Source organism: Symphalangus syndactylus, chromosome 6 (assembly GCF_028878055.3).
Source record: "Symphalangus syndactylus isolate Jambi chromosome 6, NHGRI_mSymSyn1-v2.1_pri, whole genome shotgun sequence".
Lineage (NCBI taxonomy): Eukaryota > Metazoa > Chordata > Mammalia > Primates > Hylobatidae > Symphalangus > Symphalangus syndactylus.
In genome coordinates, this window is record NC_072428.2 from 62,424,109 (window position 1) to 62,444,082 (window position 19,974).

The 19,974-nt window shown below is 34.6% G+C and overlaps 1 protein-coding gene across 1 annotated transcript in view; it reads right to left on the minus strand.

The window, feature by feature from the left end:
• Window positions 1–9,904, minus strand: part of TENM4 (teneurin transmembrane protein 4) — a 3,069,169-nt gene extending 3,059,265 nt beyond the window's left edge. Inside the window, exon 1 of the mRNA XM_063641401.1 lies at window positions 9,725–9,904. The gene's annotated coding sequence lies outside the window, so the exon portion shown is untranslated. The remainder of the gene's footprint in view (window positions 1–9,724) is intronic.
• Between the last annotated feature and the right edge of the window lie 10,070 nt (window positions 9,905–19,974).

The following is a 19,974-nucleotide window of genomic DNA, read 5'->3' on the forward strand; positions in this document are numbered from 1 at the left end:
ACCAAAAATAAAAGTCACTAAAAGTTAACATTGTAACATGTAACTAAGATTATTAAAAAAACAGTTTTACATGTAAGGTGTATAAGGAAAGTAGAATGTACTTTTGGTAAAAGATTATAAGAAGTCATGAGAATGTAATTTTTTTTGTCTAGAGGGTTAAAAAATTGTTTTAAGTTAAATAGACTAAAGCTAAAGGTTTAAACAGTTGTGGGAGGTTTGTAAAAAATCAATTGTAAAATAAAGTCTATGTGTGGACATTGGCTAAATTTAAAGGGGTATTATTCAGTTTTTCCATAAATTAAACATTAGAATTAAAGCACAACAGCTGTCTCTTAAAGCACTAATCTGCTCTTAAACACGCAAAAAAAGTAAAAGGCTATAAAAAGCTTATAAGAATCTTATCTTATGGTTAAACAATAAAATTGGGTAAATATGTCTATAAAGTTTTATTAAAAATTGGGTCTAACATTAATAATACATTAATGTAAAGGTAAAATGTGGCTTATTTGGTATAAAAACCATACTGGAAGCATTATAAAATGTGAAATGGTATTGTGCATTCTTTCGGCTATATTTATATAAATGTGTTATTGTTATATGTTCCAAAGTTATGGGCAACTCCTATAATTCTATATAACTTAGTGTATGTTATTAGCAATTATAATTGTTATGTAAAATTTTGTGTGCCACATAAGTAACCAAATTTCCTTATCAATTGTGGCTTTAACAGTGGCTGTCCTAAAACTTTTTATCATCCACAGACAATCGTTTTCTTGTTTTAATCCTCTTTAGAAGGTGGTTTAAAATCAATTATAGAACTCTAACAGGTGTTCTTAGATGCAAATTTTCTGATAACATTGGAAATTTTGACATCAGAATAGAGGAAACAAACTTTCAAAACTCTCATAAAGAACTGAAATGTTCATAACTATCAAACAAAAGTTAATCTGCATGGACTAAACTGAAAAAGTCTAATCTTTTTAACTTGCCTAAAACGTTTCTAATCCTTTGTTTTATTTTTCAGAGTCAAGAAAACTTTTCTTTCAAGCTATTTACAGCTTTTAAAAGTTAAATGTACTCCTATGAACAAAATTTAGAGCATATTTATTTCTCTCTACCTGACTTCTCCAGAATTTGGAAACTAGTTTTGAGTATTCTTAACTTATGGCAATATAGTTATTTGCGTAACTGCAATAAGAATCTGTTTTTTTGGTTTGTTTGTTTGTTTTGTAACAGTACACAATTGGAGAAATTGATTATTTTACCAAGGCTTTGACTGGAATATTGTGCTTTCCTTTGAGGAATCAAACTTGACTTGTAGAGCTGAGAAAAGCCCTTAGGGGAACTGGTCTTATATCTTGCCTACAACAGCCCTTGTTCAGGGTTTCTGACCTGTGGTAAATAAAGAATGTCACTTTCTAACAGGTCCAGAAGCCGCAAGTTCTGGGACCTCAAAAGGAAAGAAATTTACCCAACTCATAAGTATCTAAGGGTACAAACCCATGGCTGGGCTCGGCTTTAAAAAAGTTGTATCTAAAATTCCCTCTATGGAACAGAGTTCTGGGAAAGCCAATTTAAAAAGAGCCTATATGAAAAATAGTTATTCTTGTTGCATTTTATACAAATAGTCCAAGTATAATAAAGCAAATCAGTCTTACCATTATTTGTCTTTAGTAAAAATGGGAAACTGGAAAAAGAAATATTATGTTTCAAGAACTATGGTACACTTGTTATTAAATTCTAGTCTCATCAGTGGTTTTTAAGTTTGTTTTTGCAATTTAGCCTAACTCCACTTATTCCTGTGAATCAACCAGTGATCTCTGACTGCTGCTCATAACAAGAGGGATGGGTAATAAAAATATCTAAATCACTATTCTAATTCTAGGCACATTACAATCAGCTAACAACCCCATATCAACTTAGTTCCAAGGCAGTTGCTCATTTCACGAAAAGCCTTCTAATTTAGTCTACTTGGAATAACTTTACCTTTACCTATTTTGCTTTACTCTTGTGGAATATATTGTTGTGATACTCTTTGTGTAGGAATACAGGACAAGCTTACTGAGTGTTTTCTTAAATTATACACTTATTCATCTTCCAAATATCATCTTTTGTCAAAACTCAAGAGTTATAAATGGACCTTAGCATACTATTGCTTTCTGACTGAGCTCCTCTCTACCCTGAATGCAAAAGACCCTCATAGTTAGACAGAAATATCATCACCCCTATTCAGCCTGAAGAAGTTACAAAAGATGGATCTTCATCCCACTGCAACCCTTAGAATTAAGGGTTCTCTTATAAAAAGGAAGAGAGAAATATCAGTGACGTTGGAACCAAAGCAACTCTATCATAAATAGGAGCTGGGTAAAATTAGGCTGAAACCTACTGGGCTGCATTCCCAGATAATTACGGAATTCTAAGTCACAGGATGTCACAGGAGGGCAGCACAAAATACAGGTCATAAAGACCTTACTGATAAAACAGATTTCAGTAAAGGAGTCAGCCAAACCCCACCAAAACCAAAATGACGACAAGAGTGACCACTGGTGGTCCTCACTGCTGGCCTCCCATCTGTGCCATGACAGTTTACAAATGCCATGGCAACTTCAGGAGGTTACCCTATATGGTCTAAAAAGGGGCGGCATGAATAACCCACCTCTTGTTTAGCATATTATCAGGAAATAACCATAAAAATGGGCAACCAGCAGCCCTCAGAGCTGTTCTATGAAATAGCCATTCTTTTATTCCTTTATTTTCTTAATAAACTTGCTTTCACTTTGCACTGTGGACTTGCCCTCAATTCTTTCTTGCACGAGATCCAAAAACCCTCTCTTGGGGTCTGGATAGAGACCCCTTTCCTGTAACAATTGTAGCTGGGTATGTGAAAGATAATATATAAAAAGTATGCCAATCAAATCTTTATTGCTATAGAATGTAAAATTTCGTCTAAATAAAAGAAAACCTTTTGAGTTGTTCTAAATGGCACATTATTTAGAATGATTAAACACTGTCCAATTACCTGAGTATTCAGTAAGACAATTTATAATCACCTCAAGAGTGCTTTATTTTGTAATATTGTATAGAGAAAAAGAGTGGAATAGTTTTCCAAATTATTGCTTCTATTTAAATAATCATGGTGATAGTAATAAATATCATTATAAAAGCAAACGCATAAATCGATTCATAAATTAACATTACTTTGCAAAATGAGCCTAGAAAACAGAAGAGTTCATATTGTCACCCCTGACCATTCACAGCTTCAATCGATACATTACTAGGCAGATATACTTTCTTCAAAGCTAGAAATAAACTTAGAAATATGTCTTTCTGAAAAGTGTGCAGGCTGTCCCTGAAGGAATATACTTGAAGCCAGCAGCACTGAGATGTCCTCAGTCACTGTAGCAAATGAGGAAGGTCCAAAAATATTCTGCTCCTTAAACAGGTTGATTTTTTTTTAACCATGTGTGATTTATGCAGAGAATCTGTAAAACATTCCAGTTCATCAAAAGTCTGATTTGCAAACATTTAAAGGACATTGTGGAAAATAATTAACTACTGAATGCATCACAATTCAGAGTGAATGTTGACTGAGAATTTTTAGAGCCTTAAATGAAAAATGAGGAGATTAAATAAGTATACTGAATTGGTAGGGGGAACAAAAAGAAAAAAAGAGAAAAGGGGAGGGAGGAGAGGGGAAGAAAGGGGAGGAGGAAAAGAGACGAGCCAGGAGAAGTTGCTTTTCTTGCAATGCTTCATATCCTAAACTCATGCGAAATAAAGAACTTTTTATTCCTTTCCCCTCTATTTTTTATGATTGAATAATTTTCTTGCTTTCTGGCCGTCAACTTGTAGTGTATTAAAATGATTACATATCTGTGTGCATGTAGCAAACCCATCTCACCAAGTTGTAGCTTAGAGACTTACAGGGAAGGAGACATCAGCTTGTGAAAGTCAAACTAAATTCCGAGTCATAATTGTACTTCCCATCACTGACATACATAGGTGAAATCTCAATTAACAATTCATAGACATTTTAATAATTTTGAAGAGCATCTATTATTTTAGTGGTAATTTTCTAAATGTTTGTATATTCAAGGATATTACCTGATATATTAAAACTTATTTTATTATTTTCTTTACCTTTCCTCACAATGACATGGGAGCTGGCTCTTGAATAGCCAGTAGAACGGTTTTATTATACCTGATTCTACTCTAATGACAACAAACAGAACAAGACATTTGAGCTTATTTTCACTATTTAAATCTCAAACAAGTGGAATATAACATAATAGTTTCCTGAGGTTAAGTCAGGAATTATTATTATTTATTTGTTTGTTTATGTTTTCAGAGACCAGATCTTGCTTTCTCACCCAGGCTGGAGTGCAGTGGCACCATCATAGCTCACTGCAACCTCAAACCCCTGGGCACAGTGATCCTTCCTGCCACGGTCTGCTGACTAGCCAGGAGTACATGCCTGTGACACCACTCCTGGCTAATTATATTTATTTTTATTTTTTTTTTGTAGAGTTGGGGGGTCTTACTATCTTGCCAAGCTGGTCTCAAACACCTGGCCTCAAGTGATGCTCCTGCCTGGGCTTCCCAAAGTGCTGGGATTACAGACATGAACCACCGCACCCAGTCTAGAAATTATTAATTTCTGTTTGCATTCATACTTCAAACTATAGATAGCTTACATGTAAACAATAATTTCAAAACAAAAACTTTCTGCTATTTTTTTAAAGAATGCACAGTGAATTACTAGTTTACACAGGTTGATCGCCCAAATAAATAAATTTGAAGTTGAAGAACAACATGGATAAGATGAGGCTGTCTAGAGAGATAACTAATTTAAGACTTAGAGAGTGAAACTGCACGTGTGATTCTAGCCAGTATTTTCTCTAGTGTCATTAATTAATAGGTGAGTTAAGGAATTAATGAAATATCTGCCATTTAACATCTCAACTTTGTCTTTTTTTTTTCTTTTGAGGCAGAGACTCACTCTGTCACCCAGGGTGGAGTGCGGTGGCATGATCTCAGCTCACTGCAACCTCTGCCTCCCAGGTTCAAGCGATTCTCTTGCCTCAGCCTCCTGAGTAGCTGGGGTTATAGGTGCCTGCCACTGAGTCCAGCTAAGTTTTTTTTTATTACTCTTATTTATTTATTTTTATTTTTTAAGTAGATATGGGGTTTCACCACATTGGCCAGGCTGGTCTCAAACTCCTGACCTCAGGTGATCTGCCTGCCTCGGGATCCCAAAGTGCTGGGATTACAGGCTTGAGCCACCACACTCAGTCTTGTCTATTTGATCCATGTAAAATTCAATTAAAACCAATTCTGGTTTAATGGGATCTACCCCATCTGCACCCAAGTCTTCTAAACTGGAAAAAAAAAAAAAAAAAGGACATCAGAAATAATGGTGTCCTCTATTTGCACAGTACTTTTACACTTACTATATATATTTAGAGAACTCCAGTTCCCAAAGACCGTTAACATCTGTACTTCCAAAGAGTTGTTTCCAGCCAAGAGACATGCCTCCTATATGAATGTCAGTTCTGACTCCCCACACAGAAAGATAGGTATAAGGAAGGATAATAAGGAAAGTAAGACAAGGGCTACTGTAGCCTTGGTAATTGGTTAGCTAGATTACAGTCTTAAAAATATACAGGAAATGATGCCTAATATCTATATTTTGATTTAGAACAAAGGCATACACACACATATAATTATATAATTTTAGTTTATTCTTTTTGTATGTTTTTCCAAGTATGAATATGCAAATACAGTAAACTATTTTTATATTTAAGCTATTCAAAATGCAGTATTAATACCCAGTGGAAAACATGTAATTTCATTGCTTTCTTTTTGAAATGTTTTCTTCATTGAAGTATCTTGATACTTTAGTATGTATAAAAATATGTACAAATATTTATTATTAAATATATAGCAACATAAATGTGTTCCTCACAATGTGTACACACAAGAAACAAAAGAGGTGAAAGAGAGAGGTCATATCAAATTAGAAAATGAAGCATAGAGTGAACGAATTTGTACTTGTAACCTAACAATTGATTTGAAAAACAAGAGAAAAATACCATTAAAGCACATTTTAATAAAATCAAACACCGCTTCGCAATGTAACAGAAAATTAGCAATGTCCTTCCTTGCTGTTAACTTGGAAGGCTGTTAAGAATATAAGAATTACTCTTCTTTACCACCAGGTGGCTCACTTTCTATACCTATGCCTGTTCAGAAATGCCACTGTGGCCCCTGAGACTGGAGATAATAAAATTCCCACTAGAGGGTGTTGAAAGAAGAAAAGTAATTCTTTCAGAGCAAACCTGAAGTCTTGAACAAGGAAATACCTGAGCTACATCTAAGATTTCCTCAGCAGCCTGGGAGACAGAGCAAGATCCTGTCTAAATGAAAAAAAGAGAACTATCTGTATACAGAGACAGAATAAATGAGGTGGTTTTAGACTAGGGACATTTAAAACCATATGGAGACTTGTCTAATAACCATTCTGTGTCCAAGTCCAAACCGTTTCACAGACTTCTAAAATGCATTCATAATGTGATACAGGTATATGCAGGGGGAAAGGTACTGAGAGAGAGAAAAGAAAGCAACCTTGAAATAAAACAATAAATCACATTATATAATTTTGATTGAGTTTGGAATTAGAATGGAAAAAAATTAAGGAAAAGGGAAAAAAATAAGCCAGCAAAGTTGAAAAATGTAATATGGAAAGGAAATTTGCTTTTCTAGATTAGCAAGATTGCTCTTAGCAATGAACCCTTTCCCTAAACTGCATTTTACTAGAGAAACTATAATAGGCCAGTAGCCATAGAAGCTTGTAACATTATCCAATGTATTGCTATAAAAAGCCTTACCATCTGGATCCTAATTCTCCTCAATATTTAAACTGCAGAGCATTTTCTTCTCTTCATCCTAGTTTATAGCTATCATTCAACGCAGCCCTGAAGGGTGCATGTAAAATGTGCCATTGTTAGAGCTAGTGTATAATCCAAGGTAATTAGGGGAAAATCACCTTAAGAGTATAACTACATGGTTTCCTCAGTATTTGGCACCTGTTTGCATTTCACAAAAGCTTATAGGTTTTCTTCTTCTTTTTTTTTTCTTCCCTTCCTTTTGCGTTGGTCAGCATTGGTTTGCAATGTCACCATGCATATGTAGAAATGCCTGTGGACGGCACCATCAATCCTACCCCATAGATTGGTAAGAACTGAAAGGTATGTGACCCAACAGCACTGAACATTGTTGATAACCCACTTCTTTGGCTTAATCCATAGTATTTATTTATTCATTACCTTTATTTTAATAAAATTCTCAAAACACCAATTCACCAAGATGCCCAGGAATGGTTATCAGATGTAGGAGGAACAAAATTGTGTAAAAACTAAGAAGGCTGGTGACTAGGAGCCAGAACAATGACAGAACAGTCATGACCTCTGGCTGTAAGCAAAATGAAATTGATTCCCTCTCAGAAAAGACAACTTTGAATAGTGATCTATAATGTGTAAGTAATTGGCTAACTCTTTAACCTACCTCACAAATCTGTTCACCTGGCGAGAAAGGTGAGTGAGGAAGATCAAGAAGGAGAAAGCTCACCCAACAACTTAATTAAATTACATTTCACTTCCACAGCAGGCTTGGTTAATATTACATCTTTGGATCTTTTAGGTTGCTGGCTGAGTTGGACATCTTTGGCAAAACATAAAAAGAGAGTATCTTCTCTCTCTCCAAGATTCCACTCCAAGCGCACACTATCCACCCAACATGAAAAAAGTAATTTTGTCCTCTATCTCCTTCGCTCCTTCTGATCTCTCTATTTTACTAAGAGCAATATCAGCTGAGCCATCAGCTGCCACAGCACCATGGAGAGAGTAATATAAGCAGGTCTATTGTAAGTTTGACTATGAATTAAAGCGTGAAGCAACAAAAAGTAAAGTTGTGCTTTCTTTGTGTGTTTGTTGTTGTGTAGCAGACTGCAGAATCTATTTTCTCAAATTACTTTATGAATATCCAATGTAGAAACTACAAATACTATGGGAGCTAAAGGCAATACCAGATAATATATATTAAATATTTTTTAGAGAATGAAAGTCCCTATTGGATGCTGCAGAGGGATCACTTGCATTAAACATCAGTGACAGTGAAGAAGGTAACTGTTCTTTCTTTCTACTTCCTTCTAAAGAGGCAGCAGACAACCTGTGTACATGGTCTTTTTGCTCAAAGGGTAGGTCCCTAGAGTTATCAAAGAAAGTACCTGGATGTTTGAGCTTGAAAATTCCTGACTCCAGGTGATAACTTGTCTTTTAAGCATAAATCTAGATCTGCCCCAAAGTTGTGTGTCACGCTCTTCCATCAGAACTGAAGTCGTCCCCAACAAGACACCATGCCATAGCTTAGAGGCACTTCCCAGAAGAGTAATGAAAAGAGACTAATGTTTTTCAAAGTGTACTACATATGCAAAGTGATGCTTGTAAAAACAGTCACAAAAACTGTCTTCTGATTCTCTGCTTACCACAAACTTCACTCTTGGTGCTAAATTCTGTGATAACCCAGAGGCACCATGAGCCTGACTTGTGTTTGGGACTCATCTGCTAAAGAGCATTTTGTTTATGATCATTTCAACTCAATTGGATAAATTATGGTTATCAGTCTCTCATAAAACTCCTCACGAAATTATGTCTATGAACAATTAAAATGAATATTAAAGTGTGAAGATATTAACAAGTTGTTGAAATTTTTCTTTATTAACTTTTTTACTTTGAAATTGGCTAAGAAAATATGTACAGTCAAGGAATATTAGGGGTGATAATTTATACAGATTAATATCACTTAAACAAGGAGACTCAAATCAATAAGCTACAGCTTTGTTTGGAGTTTTATAAATACAGATCTGTTAACTAAGAAACCTCTAAATTCACAACTAGATTCTAGCTCATTTTAGCAGAAGAAATCCTCTCCAGTTAATTATTTCTATGTCAATTAATCACTTTACCCACCTCGCCACAACAGAGTTATAGCAAACAAATACTTCCCTTCTTCAAATCCACATCATCCATATATGTATAAGAACTCAACAAGATGAAAAGACATTTGATTCCTAGGTTTCCTTGACAAATACAGCAATTTGCATGAATATTAAACTTCTGTGATTCAGCAACTTTCACTCCTGTCTATATCACTGAATGTTAAATGCCAAAGAAGAGTTTGAATCCATAGCTCCCACCACTTGGCTTTTATTTTACAAGACTGAGGTATGTTTTTCCCAGCAGAAGAAGAGCATTTAAAGGTCTTTAAATTACACATGCTGAGTTGCATAACAATTGTCAACTAACTGAAAAGGTTAGAAGCGCACGCTTATGCTAAATGTGAAGTTGCCTATGAATCACAAAATGAGGCTGTCTCATTATCTGCAGAATATTTCTAAAGGTTGGGAGAGAGAAGTAGAGTTACCGTCTGCACTAAAACTTCTTTAATCGGAAGAATCCTGCTGAACTATCAAGCCCTTACTGTTCTGCTTCTTTAGCACAAAAAAAAAAAAAAAAAAAAAAAAAAAAAGACTTTCTCAGTTAAAGTAAATGCTATGATTGAGAAGGTTTTCCCATACCTAACACAAGAAATGGCAAGAGCCTACCTAAAAGTGGATTGTGAGGTAGCTGGCACATTAGGAAAGAAAGTGACTAGGAAGCAGTCTTACCTTCAGTGTGGAGCAACCTCCTCCCCAGGCAGGCTGGCTTTTGGAAGAGTGTGCCCTCTTGCCAGGGCTGGCGAAGCAGCTGGGAAGAAGTGGCTGTCTGCCACTAGCAGTGACAGCTGCGTGTTACCGGGTCCCTCAGATACTGGACTCTAGCGCTCCTCCAACAAATCAGGCAGTGGCCGCTTGCACCTCAGCAGAAGAAGCTGGGACTGCAGTTGCTAACGCTGCCTCACTTGAGGGGAAAGCACTGGTGTGTGTGTGTGTGTGTGTGTGCCGCGCGTACACTAACTGCCAGCTCTAGGCTGTGCCGATGTGTTCTGCATACTCAAAATGCTCCTGCCAGGCGTCGTCTCCTCCACACAGACCCCAGCCTCCCCGCTGAGGAATCACAGTCCACTGACCCTGCTGCTGGGGAATCTGGCTGAACGGGGCTCACTCATCAATAGATTCAACAATCAATCAAACAAAAGAGATTGGATCGGCATCAGATAGACACAAGTGCTTCCCCCATGGGCATCGAATTTTTTTTAAGATATCTCTATTCAACATTTTATATTTAAAATTGATTTTTTCTTCTCTTTAAGCCATGATGTCTTGAACACAAAGTCTAATTGATGAGCCCCTAAGTTAAAACTTTTCAAGTTGTTTTCCCAGGCAGGATGGAATCTTACCTAGAAGCCAGTTCAAAACATTTATTCCAGAGACCTGTCAGATGCAGACTTGAACTTATAACAATCAAATTATGATGAGTTAGGCTAATGAACTGCTTCTCAAACCAGGGATTTCATGTCACCATACATAGCAGAAATGTTTGGGACCAGAGATAAAATCTATGTTTGAATCCAATCTCAGTTTTCTTTAACATTAATCCAACGACAATTATGAGGAAATCCCTGTGCTGAGTGAGGTGCTGATAACTCCATGAATTTCTTTAGAAGACACACTACCTTTATTAAGTACATAATCTTGAGTCAGTCATTTAAATTTATTGACCTTTAACTCTTTCATCAGTAAAATTGTAGATGTTTCTATGATGAGCCATTTATTTAAAAGTACACATGAAAATGATTTGTAAACTATAAAGGTTAACTGTACATTACAGATTTTTTTTTAAATTGCCATAAAGAATGTGCAAGACTATGAGACATGAATGAAGTTCCTTAGGATCTATACACTAAATGATATTAGAAAGTTTCATTGCTGAGCTCTCAGTTAATACCTGTGATTTCAAAGTCTAGAGCTGACCCATCTGAAAAGCCAGAAAAGAACTTACGCACCCACTTATCATGTTCTTTCTCTTAAAAAAGAAAAAAAAAAAAGAAAGAAAAAAGAATCCTGGAAAACTAAGATGAAATTTTCTTCTTTCGAATTAGGGTCGCAATATTATACCAAACTCAAATCCCAGAAATACAATGTAGTGGGAAAGAGCAGAAATGGGAATCAAGACACTTGGTGTCAATCAGAGATCTTTCATGGGGTCCCTTAACATTGTCCATAATAGTGATGATGGTAATAACCACCACTGCCACCAAAACAAGCACACGCTGGAAGCCAACATTTACAGAGTGCTTACTACCACCCAGGCATTGTCTTAGGCATCCTGCATGTATTAACTTTTTACTCCTCACAACAGCATCATGAGGTAGATAATATTATTATCTTCATTTTGCAGATTAGGGTAACAATGCATACAGCAGGAAAGTTAATGTCTAACAAGCTTTCCAGGGCTCACTTTTATTAATTGAGGGAACTGTGGTAACTATTTACATTTTTAAAACTTTTTACTTGGAAACCATTCCAAGCATACAAAAAATTGCAAGAATAAGAATAAAAATACCTTCTATGCTCTTTAATCAGATTTATTTATTACTAACATTTCCTCAATTTACTTGATCATTTCATATATAAAGTGAGAAATGAGCTATTTGAACATAATATGCATATATTATGCTCCTTTACTCATTATTTCAGTGTACATTTCAGAAGAGTGAAGGTATTGCACTACAGAACCAAATAGTTTTATAAACATCAGTAAATTTAACAGTGATATAAGTTTAATTTATTGTCCATTTTCCAATTGGTCATTTAAACCAATAATGGGCTTCATTGCATTTTTTTCTTCAGGAGAGTTTCCAAAATATTGTATGTAGTTATCATGTATTTTTGGTCTCCTTTAAAAAATGGGAATTACAGTTTGTCTTTTACTTTATGACATTTTTGAATGACATCATTGAGAATGCATTTATCTCTTTTTTAATGAGCATTTAAATTTTGCATTTGTATCGTGTTTCTTAATGACTGGATTCAGGTTATGCATTTTCAGACAGAATACTGCAAAATTGTTGCTGTGTTTTTCTCAGACTCATATATGAAGGCATACAAGGTCCATCTATACTCATTGGTCCTGTAAATTCTGATAACATAATCATATGTTTTTGTTTTTATTTCTACACCCTATAAATGCATTTTTTCCCTTTTAACTATTAAGTGACCTGTAGGAAAACACTTTAAGGTCATGCAAATATCCGTACCTATGATTTCAGAGTCTTCAGGTGACCCATCTGAAAAGCCAAAGGAGAACATATGCACCCACCTATCACGTCCTATCTCTACAAAAAGCTGAAAATCTAAGATGACATTTCCTTCCCTCAAATTAAAGTCTTCCATTAGCAATATTAGACCAAACTCAAATCAAGAAATACAACGTAGTGGAAAAGAGCAGAAATTGGAATCATAGTTTCCCATTATATTTAAAATTAATTGATAATATGATGCTTGCAAGATAATTTTCCAGCTCGAATTCTCTCCACATCCATAGGACACTACATATTACATTGTTAAGAAGATCCCTCCATTATCTGGTATCTATCTCCTCTCTCTCTTTCTCTTGCTTTCTCTTCTCTCTGCCTTTGTTCCTCTCTGTTTTTCTCTCCTTTATCAGAAAGGATTCATGGATTGTAAGTCTTAAAATAATAATCAACGCCAATTCTACACAATCCCTTTCAGAAAATAGAAGAGGGTAGAACACCTCCCGATCTATCTTGTAAGGTTAGAATTACCCTGACACAAAACCAGATAAAGAAAACACACACACACACACACACACACACACACACAAATCCCCACAGACTGCTGTCCCTCATAAAGATAGACACAAAAATAATATATATATACCATTATATGTTCCCCCAAAATACAAATACATTATTGATACATGCAACAGGTTAGATGATTACCCAAAAAATAATGATCAATTTGGAGCTTATTCTTGCACATGGTATGAGGAATATATCTAATAGCACATTTTTCCAAATAACTTTTCAGTTGTTTCAACAACAATTATTAAAAATACAATCTTTGCCCAGTGATTTCAGATGGAGATTCATTATATACTATATTTATAAATATGGTTGGGTCCATTTTTGGACTTTCTATTTTATTGCATCAGTCAGTCTGTCTTTCTATTCAAACACCAATACAATGCTGTTTTTCTTATAAATATATTATAATGCGTTTTAATATCTATGAGTTTTAATAACTCCTTATAGCTCTTTTCAACATTTCTACAGCAAATTTATGTTTATTTTTTCATATAAACTTTAAGATGCTTAGCTCTATAAAATTCTCATTACAATTTTTTTGTTAAGTCACATTAAATGTATAAGTACACTTAGGAAGACCTAAATCTTTATAATATAAAATCATTGTAACTATGAAGAAGAGATGTCTTTCTATTTCTCCAAGTCACATGTGTGATGTTCAGGGTTGTTTTACAGTGTTCTCCATTTAATATAATTTTTGTTAACTTTATTTATAAGTGTTTTATATTTTTGTTGCTTTGGAATTATTTTATCAATTTTACTACCTAATTGGTTCTTATTTGTGAATAGGAATGCTATCAATTTTTGGGTGTTAATATAGTACCCCACTACCTTATATATATGAAGTCATTTTTGAGATAATTTTATTATTGATTCTCAAAGCTTTTCCAGGTATACTGTCAAGCATAGTTAATTCTATTTATTCTTTCTCAATTTTTATATTTTTAGTTTTTTTATTGCTTGTTTTATTTTTAAATTTTGGGTGTTTTTTGGGTTTTACATTCTAGCACAAAGCTGGCATTAAAACTCTCTCTCTTTGTATATATATATATATATATTCTGCATTATTTATATATAATATGCATTATTTATTATTATTTGTTATGCTGAATTATGTCAAAGCCTTTTCCATCAACCATATGGATATCATGTAAATTATGGTGAATTATATTAATAGATTTTCAATATAATAAACAATCATTGCATTCTTGGTATAATTTATAATGCATTACTTTCTCATATGGTTTGGATACTTGTCCCTTCCAAATCTCATGTGGAAATGTAATCCTCACTGTTGGAGGTGGGGCCTGGTGTGAGGTGTTTGGCTCATGGGGTGAATCTCTCATGAATGGCTTAGTGCTATCCCCTGGCGATGAGTGAGTTCATGTGAGGGCAAGTTCTTTACAGGTGTATGGCACCTTTCCTCTACTCGCTTACTCCTGCTCTGGCTATGTGATATGCTACCTCCCTTTTGCCATCTGCCATGATTGTGAGCTTCCTGAGGCCCTTACCAGGAGCCGAACAGATGTTGATGCCTTGCCTGTATGGCGTGCAGAACTGTGAACCAAATTAAATCATTTTTTAAGATAAATTACAGAGCCTCAAGTATTTATCCATAGCAATGCAAGAATTGCCTGACATTTTTTACCATGTTCAAATGCGTCCACTAATATTTTACTTAAGATTTTTAAATTTCTAAGGGACATTCATCTATGTCTTAAGGTTACCGTTATTGGGCTTGGGTATCAATGCAATATCTGCATCATAAAAAGAAACTGGAAGTTTCCTCTTATTTTCTGTGCTCTGAGATAATTTATGTAGCATTTGTATTGTCTGGGCTTGAAATGTTTTTAAGGCTTTCCTGTGAAAATTACATTGTTTTTTCCTCTGTGGAAACCTAGTGCTTTTTTAAGGAGTAGTTCCTTCATAATTTTATGTGTTTGTCATCTGAATATTGATCTGTTTATGCCTCACCACTACTGCAGTTAATTTTAATAAATAGCATTTTTCTAAGAAATAATCCATTTTCTAGGTTTTCAAATGTGTTTTTATGATGTGTGTGTATGTTCACTTATTTTTTTCCAATTCTTCTTTAGCAAAAGTTAAGTCTACTTTTGTGTTTCCTACTTTTTCGTGGTTAGATTTGCATCCTGTGTGATCTTTTTTAAAGAAACACAATTTTAATTTATTAATTTGTTTTATTTATTCTGTCCTTTGCCTCATCAATTTTAGTTTTTATCTTCATTTTTTCTTCAGTGTACTGCTATTTGGTTCACTTATCGTTACTAGTTTTATGAGTTAAAATTTTAACATATTTATGCTTATTATTTTATCAGTGTAGGCATGTAAAACTAGATCTAATTGCTACTTTAAATATAGTCCATGAATTTTGATATGTAGCTTTTTCAATATTAATTATAAGAGTTCTTAATTTCTATTTTTTTTTTAATTTTAGATTCAGGAGATACATGCATGTGCACATTTATTACAAAGGTATATTGTGTTATGCAGAGGCTTGGGCTCCTGTTCATCCTGTCCCTCAAACAGTGAACATGGTACCCAATAGGCAGTTTTCAGCCCTTGCCTCTCTCCCTCCATCCCCCTGTTTGGAGTCCCTAGTGTCTATTGCACTCATCTTTATGTCCTTGTGTACTCAATGCTTAGCTCCCACTTATAAGTAAGAATATACGATATCTGGTTTTCTATTTCTGCATTGAATTTTTTAGGATAATGTCCTCCAGCTGCACCCACATTGCTGCAAAGGACATGATTTCATTCCTTGTTATGGCTGAGTTGTATTTCATATTGTATACGTACCACATTTTCTTTATGAAATCTGCCATTGATGAACACTTAGATTGATTCTATATACTTGTATTGCAAATAGTGCTACAATAAACATAAGAGTGTGGTGTTTTTTTGGTAGAATAATTTATTTTCCTTTGGGTCCATACACAGTAATGAGATTGCTGGATCAAGTGGTAGTTCCATGTTTGCTTATTTGAGAAATATTAAAATTGCTTTATACAGGGGCTGAACCAGTTTGCATTCCCACAAACAGTGTATAAGTGTTCCCTTTTCCTCACAATCTACCCAACATAGGTTATTTTTTGACTTTTTAATAACAGCCATTCTGACTGGTGTGAGATGATATCTCTTTGTGGTTTTGATTTGTATTTCTCCAACCATTAGTGATGTGGACCATTTTTTCATATGTTTAATGGCAACTTGTGTGTCTTCTTTTGAGAAGTGTTTGTTCATGTCCTTTGCCCACTTTTTAATGGAGTTATTTGTTTTTTCTTGTTGAATTGTTTAAGTTCCTTATAGATTCTGGATGTTAGTCTTTAGTGAGATGCACTGTTTGCAAATATTTTTCCCCATAGTGTAGGTTGTCTATTCACTCTGTTGATAGTTTATTTTCCTGTGTAGTTATTTAATTTGGTCACACTTGTCAGTTTTTGGTTTTGTTGCAATTGCTCTTGAGGTCTTAGTGATAAATTATTTGCCTTTGCTGATGTCCAAAAGAGTATTTTTTAAGATTTTCTTCTAGGATTTGTATAGTTTCAGGCCTTACATCTAATCTGTAATCCATCTCAAGTTAATTTTTGTATAGGGTGAGAGGTATGGGTCCAGTTTCAGTCTTCTGCTTATGGCTAACTAAGCTTCCCAGAATCATTTATTGAATAGGGCATTCTATCCCCATTGTATATTTTTGTTGACTTCATCAAAGATTAGTTGGTTGTATGTGCATGGCTTTATTTCTGAATTCTCTATTCTGTTCCATGGCTTATGTGTCTATTTCTGTGCCAGTACCATGCTGTTTTGGTAACTGTAGCTTTGTAGTATAGTTTTAAGTCAGATAATGTGATGCCTCCAGTTTTGTTCTTTTTGCCTAGGATTGCTTTGGCCATTTGGAGTTTTTCCATATGAATTTCAGAAGAGTTTCTTCCTAATTCTGTAATGAATGACATCAGTAATTTGATAGGAATAGTGGTGAATCTCTAGATTGCCTTGGGTAATGTGGACATTTTAATAATATTGATTCTTCCAACTCACGAGCATGGAATGATTTTCCATTTATTTATGTTGTCTACGATTTCTTTCAGCTGTGTTTTGTAGTTCTTTTAGAGATCTTTCACCTCTTTGATCACATGTATTCTTAGTTATATTATTTCTTTTTTTTTTTTTTTTTTTTTTGAGATGGAGTCTCTCTCTGTTGCCCAGGCTGGAGTGCAGTGGCGCAATCTCGGCTCACTGCAAGCTCCGCCTGCCGGGTTCATGCCATTCTCCTGCCTCCACCTCCCGAGTAGCTGGGACTACAGGCGCCCGCCACCTCGCCTGGCTAATTTTTTGTATTTTTAGTAGAGACCGGGTTTCAGCATGGTCTCGATCTCCTGACCTTGTGATCCACCCTCCTTGGCCTCCCAAAGTGCTGGGATTACAAGCATGAGCCACCGCGCCCGGCCTAGTTATATTATTTCTTTCATGGTTATTGTAAATGGTATTACATTCTTGATTTGGTTCTCAGCTTAAACATACGGATGTATACAAATGCTACAGATTTTTTTCACGTTTATTTTGTATCCTGTAACTTTATTGAAATTATTTATCAGGTCTATGAGTCTTTTGGTGGAGTCTTTAGGGTTTCCTAGGCATAGAATTATATCATCAGAGAAGAGAGATAATTTGACGTCCTCTTTTCCTATTTAGATGCCATTCATTTCTTTCTGTTGCCTCATTGCTCTGACTAGGACTTCTAGTACTATGTTGAGTAGGAATGGTGAGAGTAGACATTCTTGTCATGTTTCAGTTTTGTGGGGAATGCTTCAAGGTTTGGCTTATTCAGATTTATGATTTTTGCGCCTTTGCCATAGATTGCTCTTATTGTTTTGATATGTATTCTTTTGTTTCCTAGTTTGTTGAGAATTTTAATCATAAAGGAATTTTGAAATTTATTAAATACTTTTTATGCATCTATTAAGGTGATTATTGTTTTGTTATTTTTAATTCTTTTTATGGTGTAAATCACATTTATTGATTTGCATAGGTTGGAGCCACCTTGTATCCCAGGAATAAAGCATACTTGATCATTGTGAATTAATTTTTTGATGTGTTTCTGGATTTGATTTGCACGTAGTTTTTTGGGGAGGAGTGGTGGGAGGGAGCAGAGTTGGATTTTTGTGTCTATGTTCATCAAGCATACTTGCTGTAGTTTTTAGTTGTTGTATGTTTGCCAGATTTTGGTGTCAGGACCATATTAGTTTTATAGAATAAGTTAGGGAGGAATTCCTCCACCTCAATATTTTGGAATAATTTCAGTGGCATTAGTACCAGCTCTTCTTTGTATTTCTGGATTCATTTGTGAATCCATGTGGTACAGGGCTTTTTTTGGTTGATAGGTATTTTATTACTGATTCAATTTCCAAAAATCTTATTGGGTCTCCATTTCTTCCTGATTCAGTCGCAGAAGTGTGTGTGTTTCTAGGAATTTATCCATTTCCTCTAGGTTTCCAAGTTTGTGTGCCTAGAAGAGTTTATATTAATCTCTGAGAGTCTTATGTATCTTTGTGGGATCAGTTGTAATGTCGTTTTTATTATTTCTGATTGTGCTTATTTAGATCTCCTATTTTTTCTTTGTTAATCTAGCTAGTAGTCTATTGATCTTGTTTATCCTTTTAAACAACCAATTTTTTGTTTTATTAATTTTTCATATATATTTTGGTACAATTTCATTTTGTTCTGCTATGATGTTAATTATTATCCTTTTCCTTTTGCTAATTTTGGGATTACTTTGTTCTTGCTTTTCTAGTTACTTTAGATGTGATGTTAGATGGCTAGTTTGAGATGTTTTCACGAGATAGGCGTTTAGTGCAATAAACTTTCTCTTCACACTGTTTTTGTCACATCCTAGAGGTTTTGGTATGTTGCATCTCTATTTTCATTTGTTTCAAGGTTTTTTTTTAATTTCTGCCTTTATTTCATTGTTTACCCCAAAGTCAGCCATGAACAACTTTAGTTTCCATATAAATGTGTGGTTTCAAGAGTTCCTCTTGGTATTGATTTCTATTTTTATTCCACTATTCCAGTATGCTTGGTATGATTTCAGTTTTTTTGAATTTGTTGAGATTCACCTTATGACTGAATATGTGATCAATATTAAAGTACGTTCTGTGTGCAGATGAGAATAATATATATTGTGTAGCTTTTGGGCAGATTATTATGTAGATGTCTATTAGGTCCAATTGTTCAAGCATCAAATTTAATTTCAGATTATTTTGTTAGTTCTCTGCCTTGATGATTTGCCTAATGTCATCAGTGGTATGCTGAAGTGTTCAACTATTAATATGTGTCTGTCTTTCCCTAGGTCTAGAAGTAATTGTTTTAGAAATCTGGGTGTTTCACTGTTCGGTGTATGTGTATTTAAGATAGTTATATATTTGTGTTGAATTCAATCATTTATCATTATGGAATACTCTTCCTTTTTTTTAACTGTTGCTGGTTTAAAGTATATTTTATACAATACACGAATAGCAACCCCTGCTCTTTGTGTTTTCCACTTGTGTGATAGATCTTTCTCTATTTTTTTTATTTTTGCCTATGAGTGGCATTACATGTCAGCTAAGTCTCTTGAAGACAGCAGAAGGTTAGATTTTTTTAGATCCAATTCACCACTTCACGTCTTTTAATTAGAGCACATAGGCTGTTTTTTGTTCAAGTATAATACGATATTTCAGGTTTTTTCCATGTCATAGAATACTATATAGTAGTATTTTTTTCATGTCATAGAATACTATGTACTACTTTGTGGTCTTGATTGCGTAGTTGTTTTATAGGGCCATGGGCTATGAGCTTAATGTGTGCTTTTATGGTAACAAGTATTATTCTTTCACTTTCATGTTTAAAACTCCCTTAAGCATCTCTTGTAGATTCATTCTGATGGTGATAAATTCCCATAGTGATTGCTTGTCTAGGAAAAATTTTATTTGTCCTTCATTTGTGAAGCTTAGTCTGGCAGGATATGAAATTCTTGGAAGGCATTTCTTTGATTTTAGAATGCTAACAATAAATCTCCAATTTCTTCTGGCTTGTAAGGTTTCTGCTGAGAAGTCCACTGTTAGTCTGATGAGTTTCCTTTTGTAGGTAACTTTT